We start from the raw sequence: 13,681 nt of genomic DNA, 5'->3' as shown, positions 1-13,681 counted from the left end.
AACATCTGCCTTTTCAAACCAACAAATCCAGGGGAGAGCGCGAACGCAGTCCCCCACTACCATAAATTATGCAGTCGAGATTCCCACATTTGGGGAATTCGCAGGGGTCAGCACGGCCGGAGTGCAATGGACGAGCCTCGCCCTGGGTGAACCACCTTCTTGATCATGGTGTCTCCCCTGCCAGGTAAGTATGAAGCTTTAGGCCGCCTGTCAGAGGAACCGCTTCCCTGTCTACCATCCTTATCAACGGTGACCCCCATCCCAAGCAAAGGAAGGGCGGGTGCCCTGCGTTGACCAAGCGTCTTCTTCTTCTCTTGCTTAATGGCGGATCGCAAACAACTTTTAGGTGCATCGCGCCACCCGCTGCACAGAAGTGTGTAACATCACGTCGTTTGAGCGTTCTTGTGTTCTATTTATTAGCCCAGAGTTTTTACCCCACCTCATTATCAGAAGACTCCAAAGACTTCAGATGGGCGTGCCGGGTGGGGAGACCTCAAGAAACGGGAAGCACGGCTTTGAACCCGACGTCACCGGCTCTGCTATTAGACACAAAAATAGGGAAAGCGCACCGTTCCTGGAAACACTGCAATACCAGGCCGATGCATGGAGTGGACGGAGCAAGCCCCGGCTCCAGCTCCCTGATCCAAAAATCAATTTAATATGCAGTCCCCGGGTAGGGGACGTATCAGATATCAAACTGATAAGAACAGATACTACACTTGATCTTAGCCAAAAGGCCGAGAAGCGATGCCGTTGTGAGGCGGCGGGGAGGAAGCCGGAAACAGCGGCGGCCACCTCGGCCGCGGGCGGTCGCAGAGCCCTGAAACGTCGGGGGACGGCAGTACCCACCCCCGCCCGCAACGTCACCGAGCCTCGCCCCGATCGGCCGGGCGGTGGCGCTGCAGCGATGGAGAGTACGGCATCGCTCGTAACTCCCAAACGGTTTGTCGCAGAGCCACGTGCCTCGTGTCATCGGAATCCTTGGCTCGAGCCGGACGAGAAGCAGGCCTCGGATTCGCTCGTCGCACTGACGAAATTTTCGGCTATTTTGGATTTCGTCGAAAACCTACTTTTGCAAACCAGCGCTAGGCATTTGGCCCAGTCCGACCCGGAGCAGTGCAGAAAGATTCCCTGGAGTCTGACTGTCAATAATGATCCAAAAAACCCGGAAATTTCCATTCACCCTGGCGAGGGGACCCCAAAACGTTGGAAGGTCGTGTGGCCGAGTTTGCTAAAATGGCTATAACTCCCGCAAGGAATGAGATCGGTTCACCCAAATCGGCACACCTGTGCAGGGGCTCGGTCTGTGGTCAGGTGTAAAGGGGCGCTGCGACTGGCCACTTGGTGGCGCTGTAAGGTCAAAAAAAATAGGAAAAGGATACAAAAAGGACAGCCAAACAAACACGCAAACAGCTACAGCTACGCAACGCTTAGTCCAAACAAAAAGCGAGGTCTGTGAGAAATTTGAACTGAAACGCCCCCCAGGGGGCGATCTTTCAAGACCGCGAGTGACTTTGTTTTCACGCACAACACACACACACACACCAGGTGACAGACCTCCTCACTCTGAACAACTCTCTAAACCATTGATCATCCAGGAAAAAAAAGAGATAAAGACCAAACCACAGCAAAACAAACAAACAAACGAAAAAAGAGACAAAAACCCAACAAAAACATCTGCCTTTTCAAACCAACAAATCCAGGGGAGAGCGCGAACGCAGTCCCCCACTACCATAAATTATGCAGTCGAGATTCCCACATTTGGGGAATTCGCAGGGGTCAGCACGGCCGGAGTGCAATGGACGAGCCTCGCCCTGGGTGAACCACCTTCTTGATCATGGTGTCTCCCCTGCCAGGTAAGTATGAAGCTTTAGGCCGCCTGTCAGAGGAACCGCTTCCCTGTCTACCATCCTTATCAACGGTGACCCCCATCCCAAGCAAAGGAAGGGCGGGTGCCCTGCGTTGACCAAGCGTCTTCTTCTTCTCTTGCTTAATGGCGGATCGCAAACAACTTTTAGGTGCATCGCGCCACCCGCTGCACAGAAGTGTGTAACATCACGTCGTTTGAGCGTTCTTGTGTTCTATTTATTAGCCCAGAGTTTTTACCCCACCTCATTATCAGAAGACTCCAAAGACTTCAGATGGGCGTGCCGGGTGGGGAGACCTCAAGAAACGGGAAGCACGGCTTTGAACCCGACGTCACCGGCTCTGCTATTAGACACAAAAATAGGGAAAGCGCACCGTTCCTGGAAACACTGCAATACCAGGCCGATGCATGGAGTGGACGGAGCAAGCCCCGGCTCCAGCTCCCTGATCCAAAAATCAATTTAATATGCAGTCCCCGGGTAGGGGACGTATCAGATATCAAACTGATAAGAACAGATACTACACTTGATCTTAGCCAAAAGGCCGAGAAGCGATGCCGTTGTGAGGCGGCGGGGAGGAAGCCGGAAACAGGCAGTACCCACCCCCGCCCGCAACGTCACCGAGCCTCGCCCCGATCGGCCGGGCGGTGGCGCTGCAGCGATGGAGAGTACGGCATCGCTCGTAACTCCCAAACGGTTTGTCGCAGAGCCACGTGCCTCGTGTCATCGGAATCCTTGGCTCGAGCCGGACGAGAAGCAGGCCTCGGATTCGCTCGTCGCACTGACGAAATTTTCGGCTATTTTGGATTTCGTCGAAAACCTACTTTTGCAAACCAGCGCTAGGCATTTGGCCCAGTCCGACCCGGAGCAGTGCAGAAAGATTCCCTGGAGTCTGACTGTCAATAATGATCCAAAAAACCCGGAAATTTCCATTCACCCTGGCGAGGGGACCCCAAAACGTTGGAAGGTCGTGTGGCCGAGTTTGCTAAAATGGCTATAACTCCCGCAAGGAATGAGATCGGTTCACCCAAATCGGCACACCTGTGCAGGGGCTCGGTCTGTGGTCAGGTGTAAAGGGGCGCTGCGACTGGCCACTTGGTGGCGCTGTAAGGTCAAAAAAAATAGGAAAAGGATACAAAAAGGACAGCCAAACAAACACGCAAACAGCTACAGCTACGCAACGCTTAGTCCAAACAAAAAGCGAGGTCTGTGAGAAATTTGAACTGAAACGCCCCCCAGGGGGCGATCTTTCAAGACCGCGAGTGACTTTGTTTTCACGCACAACACACACACACACACCAGGTGACAGACCTCCTCACTCTGAACAACTCTCTAAACCATTGATCATCCAGGAAAAAAAAGAGATAAAGACCAAACCACAGCAAAACAAACAAACAAACGAAAAAAGAGACAAAAACCCAACAAAAACATCTGCCTTTTCAAACCAACAAATCCAGGGGAGAGCGCGAACGCAGTCCCCCACTACCATAAATTATGCAGTCGAGATTCCCACATTTGGGGAATTCGCAGGGGTCAGCACGGCCGGAGTGCAATGGACGAGCCTCGCCCTGGGTGAACCACCTTCTTGATCATGGTGTCTCCCCTGCCAGGTAAGTATGAAGCTTTAGGCCGCCTGTCAGAGGAACCGCTTCCCTGTCTACCATCCTTATCAACGGTGACCCCCATCCCAAGCAAAGGAAGGGCGGGTGCCCTGCGTTGACCAAGCGTCTTCTTCTTCTCTTGCTTAATGGCGGATCGCAAACAACTTTTAGGTGCATCGCGCCACCCGCTGCACAGAAGTGTGTAACATCACGTCGTTTGAGCGTTCTTGTGTTCTATTTATTAGCCCAGAGTTTTTACCCCACCTCATTATCAGAAGACTCCAAAGACTTCAGATGGGCGTGCCGGGTGGGGAGACCTCAAGAAACGGGAAGCACGGCTTTGAACCCGACGTCACCGGCTCTGCTATTAGACACAAAAATAGGGAAAGCGCACCGTTCCTGGAAACACTGCAATACCAGGCCGATGCATGGAGTGGACGGAGCAAGCCCCGGCTCCAGCTCCCTGATCCAAAAATCAATTTAATATGCAGTCCCCGGGTAGGGGACGTATCAGATATTAAACTGATAAGAACAGATACTACACTTGATCTTAGCCAAAAGGCCGAGAAGCGATGCCGTTGTGAGGCGGCGGGGAGGAAGCCGGAAACAGCGGCGGCCACCTCGGCCGCGGGCGGTCGCAGAGCCCTGAAACGTCGGGGGACGGCAGTACCCACCCCCGCCCGCAACGTCACCGAGCCTCGCCCCGATCGGCCGGGCGGTGGCGCTGCAGCGATGGAGAGTACGGCATCGCTCGTAACTCCCAAACGGTTTGTCGCAGAGCCACGTGCCTCGTGTCATCGGAATCCTTGGCTCGAGCCGGACGAGAAGCAGGCCTCGGATTCGCTCGTCGCACTGACGAAATTTTCGGCTATTTTGGATTTCGTCGAAAACCTACTTTTGCAAACCAGCGCTAGGCATTTGGCCCAGTCCGACCCGGAGCAGTGCAGAAAGATTCCCTGGAGTCTGACTGTCAATAATGATCCAAAAAACCCGGAAATTTCCATTCACCCTGGCGAGGGGACCCCAAAACGTTGGAAGGTCGTGTGGCCGAGTTTGCTAAAATGGCTATAACTCCCGCAAGGAATGAGATCGGTTCACCCAAATCGGCACACCTGTGCAGGGGCTCGGTCTGTGGTCAGGTGTAAAGGGGCGCTGCGACTGGCCACTTGGTGGCGCTGTAAGGTCAAAAAAAATAGGAAAAGGATACAAAAAGGACAGCCAAACAAACACGCAAACAGCTACAGCTACGCAACGCTTAGTCCAAACAAAAAGCGAGGTCTGTGAGAAATTTGAACTGAAACGCCCCCCAGGGGGCGATCTTTCAAGACCGCGAGTGACTTTGTTTTCACGCACAACACACACACACACACCAGGTGACAGACCTCCTCACTCTGAACAACTCTCTAAACCATTGATCATCCAGGAAAAAAAAGAGATAAAGACCAAACCACAGCAAAACAAACAAACAAACGAAAAAAGAGACAAAAACCCAACAAAAACATCTGCCTTTTCAAACCAACAAATCCAGGGGAGAGCGCGAACGCAGTCCCCCACTACCATAAATTATGCAGTCGAGATTCCCACATTTGGGGAATTCGCAGGGGTCAGCACGGCCGGAGTGCAATGGACGAGCCTCGCCCTGGGTGAACCACCTTCTTGATCATGGTGTCTCCCCTGCCAGGTAAGTATGAAGCTTTAGGCCGCCTGTCAGAGGAACCGCTTCCCTGTCTACCATCCTTATCAACGGTGACCCCCATCCCAAGCAAAGGAAGGGCGGGTGCCCTGCGTTGACCAAGCGTCTTCTTCTTCTCTTGCTTAATGGCGGATCGCAAACAACTTTTAGGTGCATCGCGCCACCCGCTGCACAGAAGTGTGTAACATCACGTCGTTTGAGCGTTCTTGTGTTCTATTTATTAGCCCAGAGTTTTTACCCCACCTCATTATCAGAAGACTCCAAAGACTTCAGATGGGCGTGCCGGGTGGGGAGACCTCAAGAAACGGGAAGCACGGCTTTGAACCCGACGTCACCGGCTCTGCTATTAGACACAAAAATAGGGAAAGCGCACCGTTCCTGGAAACACTGCAATACCAGGCCGATGCATGGAGTGGACGGAGCAAGCCCCGGCTCCAGCTCCCTGATCCAAAAATCAATTTAATATGCAGTCCCCGGGTAGGGGACGTATCAGATATCAAACTGATAAGAACAGATACTACACTTGATCTTAGCCAAAAGGCCGAGAAGCGATGCCGTTGTGAGGCGGCGGGGAGGAAGCCGGAAACAGGCAGTACCCACCCCCGCCCGCAACGTCACCGAGCCTCGCCCCGATCGGCCGGGCGGTGGCGCTGCAGCGATGGAGAGTACGGCATCGCTCGTAACTCCCAAACGGTTTGTCGCAGAGCCACGTGCCTCGTGTCATCGGAATCCTTGGCTCGAGCCGGACGAGAAGCAGGCCTCGGATTCGCTCGTCGCACTGACGAAATTTTCGGCTATTTTGGATTTCGTCGAAAACCTACTTTTGCAAACCAGCGCTAGGCATTTGGCCCAGTCCGACCCGGAGCAGTGCAGAAAGATTCCCTGGAGTCTGACTGTCAATAATGATCCAAAAAACCCGGAAATTTCCATTCACCCTGGCGAGGGGACCCCAAAACGTTGGAAGGTCGTGTGGCCGAGTTTGCTAAAATGGCTATAACTCCCGCAAGGAATGAGATCGGTTCACCCAAATCGGCACACCTGTGCAGGGGCTCGGTCTGTGGTCAGGTGTAAAGGGGCGCTGCGACTGGCCACTTGGTGGCGCTGTAAGGTCAAAAAAAATAGGAAAAGGATACAAAAAGGACAGCCAAACAAACACGCAAACAGCTACAGCTACGCAACGCTTAGTCCAAACAAAAAGCGAGGTCTGTGAGAAATTTGAACTGAAACGCCCCCCAGGGGGCGATCTTTCAAGACCGCGAGTGACTTTGTTTTCACGCACAACACACACACACACACCAGGTGACAGACCTCCTCACTCTGAACAACTCTCTAAACCATTGATCATCCAGGAAAAAAAAGAGATAAAGACCAAACCACAGCAAAACAAACAAACAAACGAAAAAAGAGACAAAAACCCAACAAAAACATCTGCCTTTTCAAACCAACAAATCCAGGGGAGAGCGCGAACGCAGTCCCCCACTACCATAAATTATGCAGTCGAGATTCCCACATTTGGGGAATTCGCAGGGGTCAGCACGGCCGGAGTGCAATGGACGAGCCTCGCCCTGGGTGAACCACCTTCTTGATCATGGTGTCTCCCCTGCCAGGTAAGTATGAAGCTTTAGGCCGCCTGTCAGAGGAACCGCTTCCCTGTCTACCATCCTTATCAACGGTGACCCCCATCCCAAGCAAAGGAAGGGCGGGTGCCCTGCGTTGACCAAGCGTCTTCTTCTTCTCTTGCTTAATGGCGGATCGCAAACAACTTTTAGGTGCATCGCGCCACCCGCTGCACAGAAGTGTGTAACATCACGTCGTTTGAGCGTTCTTGTGTTCTATTTATTAGCCCAGAGTTTTTACCCCACCTCATTATCAGAAGACTCCAAAGACTTCAGATGGGCGTGCCGGGTGGGGAGACCTCAAGAAACGGGAAGCACGGCTTTGAACCCGACGTCACCGGCTCTGCTATTAGACACAAAAATAGGGAAAGCGCACCGTTCCTGGAAACACTGCAATACCAGGCCGATGCATGGAGTGGACGGAGCAAGCCCCGGCTCCAGCTCCCTGATCCAAAAATCAATTTAATATGCAGTCCCCGGGTAGGGGACGTATCAGATATTAAACTGATAAGAACAGATACTACACTTGATCTTAGCCAAAAGGCCGAGAAGCGATGCCGTTGTGAGGCGGCGGGGAGGAAGCCGGAAACAGCGGCGGCCACCTCGGCCGCGGGCGGTCGCAGAGCCCTGAAACGTCGGGGGACGGCAGTACCCACCCCCGCCCGCAACGTCACCGAGCCTCGCCCCGATCGGCCGGGCGGTGGCGCTGCAGCGATGGAGAGTACGGCATCGCTCGTAACTCCCAAACGGTTTGTCGCAGAGCCACGTGCCTCGTGTCATCGGAATCCTTGGCTCGAGCCGGACGAGAAGCAGGCCTCGGATTCGCTCGTCGCACTGACGAAATTTTCGGCTATTTTGGATTTCGTCGAAAACCTACTTTTGCAAACCAGCGCTAGGCATTTGGCCCAGTCCGACCCGGAGCAGTGCAGAAAGATTCCCTGGAGTCTGACTGTCAATAATGATCCAAAAAACCCGGAAATTTCCATTCACCCTGGCGAGGGGACCCCAAAACGTTGGAAGGTCGTGTGGCCGAGTTTGCTAAAATGGCTATAACTCCCGCAAGGAATGAGATCGGTTCACCCAAATCGGCACACCTGTGCAGGGGCTCGGTCTGTGGTCAGGTGTAAAGGGGCGCTGCGACTGGCCACTTGGTGGCGCTGTAAGGTCAAAAAAAATAGGAAAAGGATACAAAAAGGACAGCCAAACAAACACGCAAACAGCTACAGCTACGCAACGCTTAGTCCAAACAAAAAGCGAGGTCTGTGAGAAATTTGAACTGAAACGCCCCCCAGGGGGCGATCTTTCAAGACCGCGAGTGACTTTGTTTTCACGCACAACACACACACACACACCAGGTGACAGACCTCCTCACTCTGAACAACTCTCTAAACCATTGATCATCCAGGAAAAAAAAGAGATAAAGACCAAACCACAGCAAAACAAACAAACAAACGAAAAAAGAGACAAAAACCCAACAAAAACATCTGCCTTTTCAAACCAACAAATCCAGGGGAGAGCGCGAACGCAGTCCCCCACTACCATAAATTATGCAGTCGAGATTCCCACATTTGGGGAATTCGCAGGGGTCAGCACGGCCGGAGTGCAATGGACGAGCCTCGCCCTGGGTGAACCACCTTCTTGATCATGGTGTCTCCCCTGCCAGGTAAGTATGAAGCTTTAGGCCGCCTGTCAGAGGAACCGCTTCCCTGTCTACCATCCTTATCAACGGTGACCCCCATCCCAAGCAAAGGAAGGGCGGGTGCCCTGCGTTGACCAAGCGTCTTCTTCTTCTCTTGCTTAATGGCGGATCGCAAACAACTTTTAGGTGCATCGCGCCACCCGCTGCACAGAAGTGTGTAACATCACGTCGTTTGAGCGTTCTTGTGTTCTATTTATTAGCCCAGAGTTTTTACCCCACCTCATTATCAGAAGACTCCAAAGACTTCAGATGGGCGTGCCGGGTGGGGAGACCTCAAGAAACGGGAAGCACGGCTTTGAACCCGACGTCACCGGCTCTGCTATTAGACACAAAAATAGGGAAAGCGCACCGTTCCTGGAAACACTGCAATACCAGGCCGATGCATGGAGTGGACGGAGCAAGCCCCGGCTCCAGCTCCCTGATCCAAAAATCAATTTAATATGCAGTCCCCGGGTAGGGGACGTATCAGATATTAAACTGATAAGAACAGATACTACACTTGATCTTAGCCAAAAGGCCGAGAAGCGATGCCGTTGTGAGGCGGCGGGGAGGAAGCCGGAAACAGCGGCGGCCACCTCGGCCGCGGGCGGTCGCAGAGCCCTGAAACGTCGGGGGACGGCAGTACCCACCCCCGCCCGCAACGTCACCGAGCCTCGCCCCGATCGGCCGGGCGGTGGCGCTGCAGCGATGGAGAGTACGGCATCGCTCGTAACTCCCAAACGGTTTGTCGCAGAGCCACGTGCCTCGTGTCATCGGAATCCTTGGCTCGAGCCGGACGAGAAGCAGGCCTCGGATTCGCTCGTCGCACTGACGAAATTTTCGGCTATTTTGGATTTCGTCGAAAACCTACTTTTGCAAACCAGCGCTAGGCATTTGGCCCAGTCCGACCCGGAGCAGTGCAGAAAGATTCCCTGGAGTCTGACTGTCAATAATGATCCAAAAAACCCGGAAATTTCCATTCACCCTGGCGAGGGGACCCCAAAACGTTGGAAGGTCGTGTGGCCGAGTTTGCTAAAATGGCTATAACTCCCGCAAGGAATGAGATCGGTTCACCCAAATCGGCACACCTGTGCAGGGGCTCGGTCTGTGGTCAGGTGTAAAGGGGCGCTGCGACTGGCCACTTGGTGGCGCTGTAAGGTCAAAAAAAATAGGAAAAGGATACAAAAAGGACAGCCAAACAAACACGCAAACAGCTACAGCTACGCAACGCTTAGTCCAAACAAAAAGCGAGGTCTGTGAGAAATTTGAACTGAAACGCCCCCCAGGGGGCGATCTTTCAAGACCGCGAGTGACTTTGTTTTCACGCACAACACACACACACACACACCAGGTGACAGACCTCCTCACTCTGAACAACTCTCTAAACCATTGATCATCCAGGAAAAAAAAGAGATAAAGACCAAACCACAGCAAAACAAACAAACAAACGAAAAAAGAGACAAAAACCCAACAAAAACATCTGCCTTTTCAAACCAACAAATCCAGGGGAGAGCGCGAACGCAGTCCCCCACTACCATAAATTATGCAGTCGAGATTCCCACATTTGGGGAATTCGCAGGGGTCAGCACGGCCGGAGTGCAATGGACGAGTCTCGCCCTGGGTGAACCACCTTCTTGATCATGGTGTCTCCCCTGCCAGGTAAGTATGAAGCTTTAGGCCGCCTGTCAGAGGAACCGCTTCCCTGTCTACCATCCTTATCAACGGTGACCCCCATCCCAAGCAAAGGAAGGGCGGGTGCCCTGCGTTGACCAAGCGTCTTCTTCTTCTCTTGCTTAATGGCGGATCGCAAACAACTTTTAGGTGCATCGCGCCACCCGCTGCACAGAAGTGTGTAACATCACGTCGTTTGAGCGTTCTTGTGTTCTATTTATTAGCCCAGAGTTTTTACCCCACCTCATTATCAGAAGACTCCAAAGACTTCAGATGGGCGTGCCGGGTGGGGAGACCTCAAGAAACGGGAAGCACGGCTTTGAACCCGACGTCACCGGCTCTGCTATTAGACACAAAAATAGGGAAAGCGCACCGTTCCTGGAAACACTGCAATACCAGGCCGATGCATGGAGTGGACGGAGCAAGCCCCGGCTCCAGCTCCCTGATCCAAAAATCAATTTAATATGCAGTCCCCGGGTAGGGGACGTATCAGATATCAAACTGATAAGAACAGATACTACACTTGATCTTAGCCAAAAGGCCGAGAAGCGATGCCGTTGTGAGGCGGCGGGGAGGAAGCCGGAAACAGGCAGTACCCACCCCCGCCCGCAACGTCACCGAGCCTCGCCCCGATCGGCCGGGCGGTGGCGCTGCAGCGATGGAGAGTACGGCATCGCTCGTAACTCCCAAACGGTTTGTCGCAGAGCCACGTGCCTCGTGTCATCGGAATCCTTGGCTCGAGCCGGACGAGAAGCAGGCCTCGGATTCGCTCGTCGCACTGACGAAATTTTCGGCTATTTTGGATTTCGTCGAAAACCTACTTTTGCAAACCAGCGCTAGGCATTTGGCCCAGTCCGACCCGGAGCAGTGCAGAAAGATTCCCTGGAGTCTGACTGTCAATAATGATCCAAAAAACCCGGAAATTTCCATTCACCCTGGCGAGGGAACCCCAAAACGTTGGAAGGTCGTGTGGCCGAGTTTGCTAAAATGGCTATAACTCCCGCAAGGAATGAGATCGGTTCACCCAAATCGGCACACCTGTGCAGGGGCTCGGTCTGTGGTCAGGTGTAAAGGGGCGCTGCGACTGGCCACTTGGTGGCGCTGTAAGGTCAAAAAAAATAGGAAAAGGATACAAAAAGGACAGCCAAACAAACACGCAAACAGCTACAGCTACGCAACGCTTAGTCCAAACAAAAAGCGAGGTCTGTGAGAAATTTGAACTGAAACGCCCCCCAGGGGGCGATCTTTCAAGACCGCGAGTGACTTTGTTTTCACGCACAACACACACACACACACCAGGTGACAGACCTCCTCACTCTGAACAACTCTCTAAACCATTGATCATCCAGGAAAAAAAAGAGATAAAGACCAAACCACAGCAAAACAAACAAACAAACGAAAAAAGAGACAAAAACCCAACAAAAACATCTGCCTTTTCAAACCAACAAATCCAGGGGAGAGCGCGAACGCAGTCCCCCACTACCATAAATTATGCAGTCGAGATTCCCACATTTGGGGAATTCGCAGGGGTCAGCACGGCCGGAGTGCAATGGACGAGCCTCGCCCTGGGTGAACCACCTTCTTGATCATGGTGTCTCCCCTGCCAGGTAAGTATGAAGCTTTAGGCCGCCTGTCAGAGGAACCGCTTCCCTGTCTACCATCCTTATCAACGGTGACCCCCATCCCAAGCAAAGGAAGGGCGGGTGCCCTGCGTTGACCAAGCGTCTTCTTCTTCTCTTGCTTAATGGCGGATCGCAAACAACTTTTAGGTGCATCGCGCCACCCGCTGCACAGAAGTGTGTAACATCACGTCGTTTGAGCGTTCTTGTGTTCTATTTATTAGCCCAGAGTTTTTACCCCACCTCATTATCAGAAGACTCCAAAGACTTCAGATGGGCGTGCCGGGTGGGGAGACCTCAAGAAACGGGAAGCACGGCTTTGAACCCGACGTCACCGGCTCTGCTATTAGACACAAAAATAGGGAAAGCGCACCGTTCCTGGAAACACTGCAATACCAGGCCGATGCATGGAGTGGACGGAGCAAGCCCCGGCTCCAGCTCCCTGATCCAAAAATCAATTTAATATGCAGTCCCCGGGTAGGGGACGTATCAGATATTAAACTGATAAGAACAGATACTACACTTGATCTTAGCCAAAAGGCCGAGAAGCGATGCCGTTGTGAGGCGGCGGGGAGGAAGCCGGAAACAGCGGCGGCCACCTCGGCCGCGGGCGGTCGCAGAGCCCTGAAACGTCGGGGGACGGCAGTACCCACCCCCGCCCGCAACGTCACCGAGCCTCGCCCCGATCGGCCGGGCGGTGGCGCTGCAGCGATGGAGAGTACGGCATCGCTCGTAACTCCCAAACGGTTTGTCGCAGAGCCACGTGCCTCGTGTCATCGGAATCCTTGGCTCGAGCCGGACGAGAAGCAGGCCTCGGATTCGCTCGTCGCACTGACGAAATTTTCGGCTATTTTGGATTTCGTCGAAAACCTACTTTTGCAAACCAGCGCTAGGCATTTGGCCCAGTCCGACCCGGAGCAGTGCAGAAAGATTCCCTGGAGTCTGACTGTCAATAATGATCCAAAAAACCCGGAAATTTCCATTCACCCTGGCGAGGGGACCCCAAAACGTTGGAAGGTCGTGTGGCCGAGTTTGCTAAAATGGCTATAACTCCCGCAAGGAATGAGATCGGTTCACCCAAATCGGCACACCTGTGCAGGGGCTTGGTCTGTGGTCAGGTGTAAAGGGGCGCTGCGACTGGCCACTTGGTGGCGCTGTAAGGTCAAAAAAAATAGGAAAAGGATACAAAAAGGACAGCCAAACAAACACGCAAACAGCTACAGCTACGCAACGCTTAGTCCAAACAAAAAGCGAGGTCTGTGAGAAATTTGAACTGAAACGCCCCCCAGGGGGCGATCTTTCAAGACCGCGAGTGACTTTGTTTTCACGCACAACACACACACACACACCAGGTGACAGACCTCCTCACTCTGAACAACTCTCTAAACCATTGATCATCCAGGAAAAAAAAGAGATAAAGACCAAACCACAGCAAAACAAACAAACAAACGAAAAAAGAGACAAAAACCCAACAAAAACATCTGCCTTTTCAAACCAACAAATCCAGGGGAGAGCGCGAACGCAGTCCCCCACTACCATAAATTATGCAGTCGAGATTCCCACATTTGGGGAATTCGCAGGGGTCAGCACGGCCGGAGTGCAATGGACGAGCCTCGCCCTGGGTGAACCACCTTCTTGATCATGGTGTCTCCCCTGCCAGGTAAGTATGAAGCTTTAGGCCGCCTGTCAGAGGAACCGCTTCCCTGTCTACCATCCTTATCAACGGTGACCCCCATCCCAAGCAAAGGAAGGGCGGGTGCCCTGCGTTGACCAAGCGTCTTCTTCTTCTCTTGCTTAATGGCGGATCGCAAACAACTTTTAGGTGCATCGCGCCACCCGCTGCACAGAAGTGTGTAACATCACGTCGTTTGAGCGTTCTTGTGTTCTATTTATTAGCCCAGAGTTTTTACCCCACCTCATTATCAGAAGACTCCAAAG

General features: G+C 53.0%; 17 non-coding genes across 17 annotated transcripts; all 17 read right to left on the bottom strand.

Annotated features, from left to right (window-relative positions):
- Positions 1 to 28: 28 nt before the first annotated feature.
- LOC141310671 (U1 spliceosomal RNA) lies at positions 29 to 192 on the bottom strand. Its single transcript, XR_012348149.1, has one exon. It is a non-coding gene; the product is annotated as a U1 spliceosomal RNA (small nuclear RNA).
- Positions 193 to 558: 366 nt separating this feature from the next.
- On the bottom strand, positions 559 to 749 carry LOC141310966 (U2 spliceosomal RNA). The gene has a single exon (XR_012348442.1). It is a non-coding gene; the product is annotated as a U2 spliceosomal RNA (small nuclear RNA).
- A 951-nt stretch (positions 750 to 1,700) lies between these two features.
- On the bottom strand, positions 1,701 to 1,864 carry LOC141310670 (U1 spliceosomal RNA). The gene has a single exon (XR_012348148.1). It is a non-coding gene; the product is annotated as a U1 spliceosomal RNA (small nuclear RNA).
- Positions 1,865 to 2,230: 366 nt separating this feature from the next.
- On the bottom strand, positions 2,231 to 2,421 carry LOC141310965 (U2 spliceosomal RNA). The gene has a single exon (XR_012348441.1). It is a non-coding gene; the product is annotated as a U2 spliceosomal RNA (small nuclear RNA).
- An 898-nt stretch (positions 2,422 to 3,319) lies between these two features.
- LOC141310669 (U1 spliceosomal RNA) lies at positions 3,320 to 3,483 on the bottom strand. Its single transcript, XR_012348147.1, has one exon. It is a non-coding gene; the product is annotated as a U1 spliceosomal RNA (small nuclear RNA).
- A 366-nt stretch (positions 3,484 to 3,849) lies between these two features.
- LOC141310885 (U2 spliceosomal RNA) lies at positions 3,850 to 4,040 on the bottom strand. The gene has a single exon (XR_012348363.1). It is a non-coding gene; the product is annotated as a U2 spliceosomal RNA (small nuclear RNA).
- A 951-nt stretch (positions 4,041 to 4,991) lies between these two features.
- LOC141310667 (U1 spliceosomal RNA) lies at positions 4,992 to 5,155 on the bottom strand. Its single transcript, XR_012348146.1, has one exon. It is a non-coding gene; the product is annotated as a U1 spliceosomal RNA (small nuclear RNA).
- A 366-nt stretch (positions 5,156 to 5,521) lies between these two features.
- LOC141310964 (U2 spliceosomal RNA) lies at positions 5,522 to 5,712 on the bottom strand. Its single transcript, XR_012348440.1, has one exon. It is a non-coding gene; the product is annotated as a U2 spliceosomal RNA (small nuclear RNA).
- Positions 5,713 to 6,610: 898 nt separating this feature from the next.
- LOC141310666 (U1 spliceosomal RNA) lies at positions 6,611 to 6,774 on the bottom strand. Its single transcript, XR_012348145.1, has one exon. It is a non-coding gene; the product is annotated as a U1 spliceosomal RNA (small nuclear RNA).
- A 366-nt stretch (positions 6,775 to 7,140) lies between these two features.
- On the bottom strand, positions 7,141 to 7,331 carry LOC141310884 (U2 spliceosomal RNA). The gene has a single exon (XR_012348362.1). It is a non-coding gene; the product is annotated as a U2 spliceosomal RNA (small nuclear RNA).
- Positions 7,332 to 8,282: 951 nt separating this feature from the next.
- Positions 8,283 to 8,446, bottom strand: LOC141310665 (U1 spliceosomal RNA). The gene has a single exon (XR_012348144.1). It is a non-coding gene; the product is annotated as a U1 spliceosomal RNA (small nuclear RNA).
- A 366-nt stretch (positions 8,447 to 8,812) lies between these two features.
- LOC141310882 (U2 spliceosomal RNA) lies at positions 8,813 to 9,003 on the bottom strand. The gene has a single exon (XR_012348359.1). It is a non-coding gene; the product is annotated as a U2 spliceosomal RNA (small nuclear RNA).
- Positions 9,004 to 9,956: 953 nt separating this feature from the next.
- On the bottom strand, positions 9,957 to 10,120 carry LOC141310752 (U1 spliceosomal RNA). Its single transcript, XR_012348231.1, has one exon. It is a non-coding gene; the product is annotated as a U1 spliceosomal RNA (small nuclear RNA).
- A 366-nt stretch (positions 10,121 to 10,486) lies between these two features.
- Positions 10,487 to 10,677, bottom strand: LOC141310963 (U2 spliceosomal RNA). The gene has a single exon (XR_012348439.1). It is a non-coding gene; the product is annotated as a U2 spliceosomal RNA (small nuclear RNA).
- Positions 10,678 to 11,575: 898 nt separating this feature from the next.
- LOC141310664 (U1 spliceosomal RNA) lies at positions 11,576 to 11,739 on the bottom strand. Its single transcript, XR_012348143.1, has one exon. It is a non-coding gene; the product is annotated as a U1 spliceosomal RNA (small nuclear RNA).
- A 366-nt stretch (positions 11,740 to 12,105) lies between these two features.
- On the bottom strand, positions 12,106 to 12,296 carry LOC141310881 (U2 spliceosomal RNA). Its single transcript, XR_012348358.1, has one exon. It is a non-coding gene; the product is annotated as a U2 spliceosomal RNA (small nuclear RNA).
- Positions 12,297 to 13,247: 951 nt separating this feature from the next.
- LOC141310663 (U1 spliceosomal RNA) lies at positions 13,248 to 13,411 on the bottom strand. Its single transcript, XR_012348142.1, has one exon. It is a non-coding gene; the product is annotated as a U1 spliceosomal RNA (small nuclear RNA).
- Between the last annotated feature and the right edge of the window lie 270 nt (positions 13,412 to 13,681).

The sequence above is a fragment of the Garra rufa genome, unplaced genomic scaffold (genome assembly GCF_049309525.1).
Source record: "Garra rufa unplaced genomic scaffold, GarRuf1.0 hap1_unplaced_003, whole genome shotgun sequence".
Lineage (NCBI taxonomy): Eukaryota > Metazoa > Chordata > Actinopteri > Cypriniformes > Cyprinidae > Garra > Garra rufa.
Note: the sequence above shows the minus strand (reverse complement) of the source record. Positions and strands in the feature narration are given on the sequence as shown.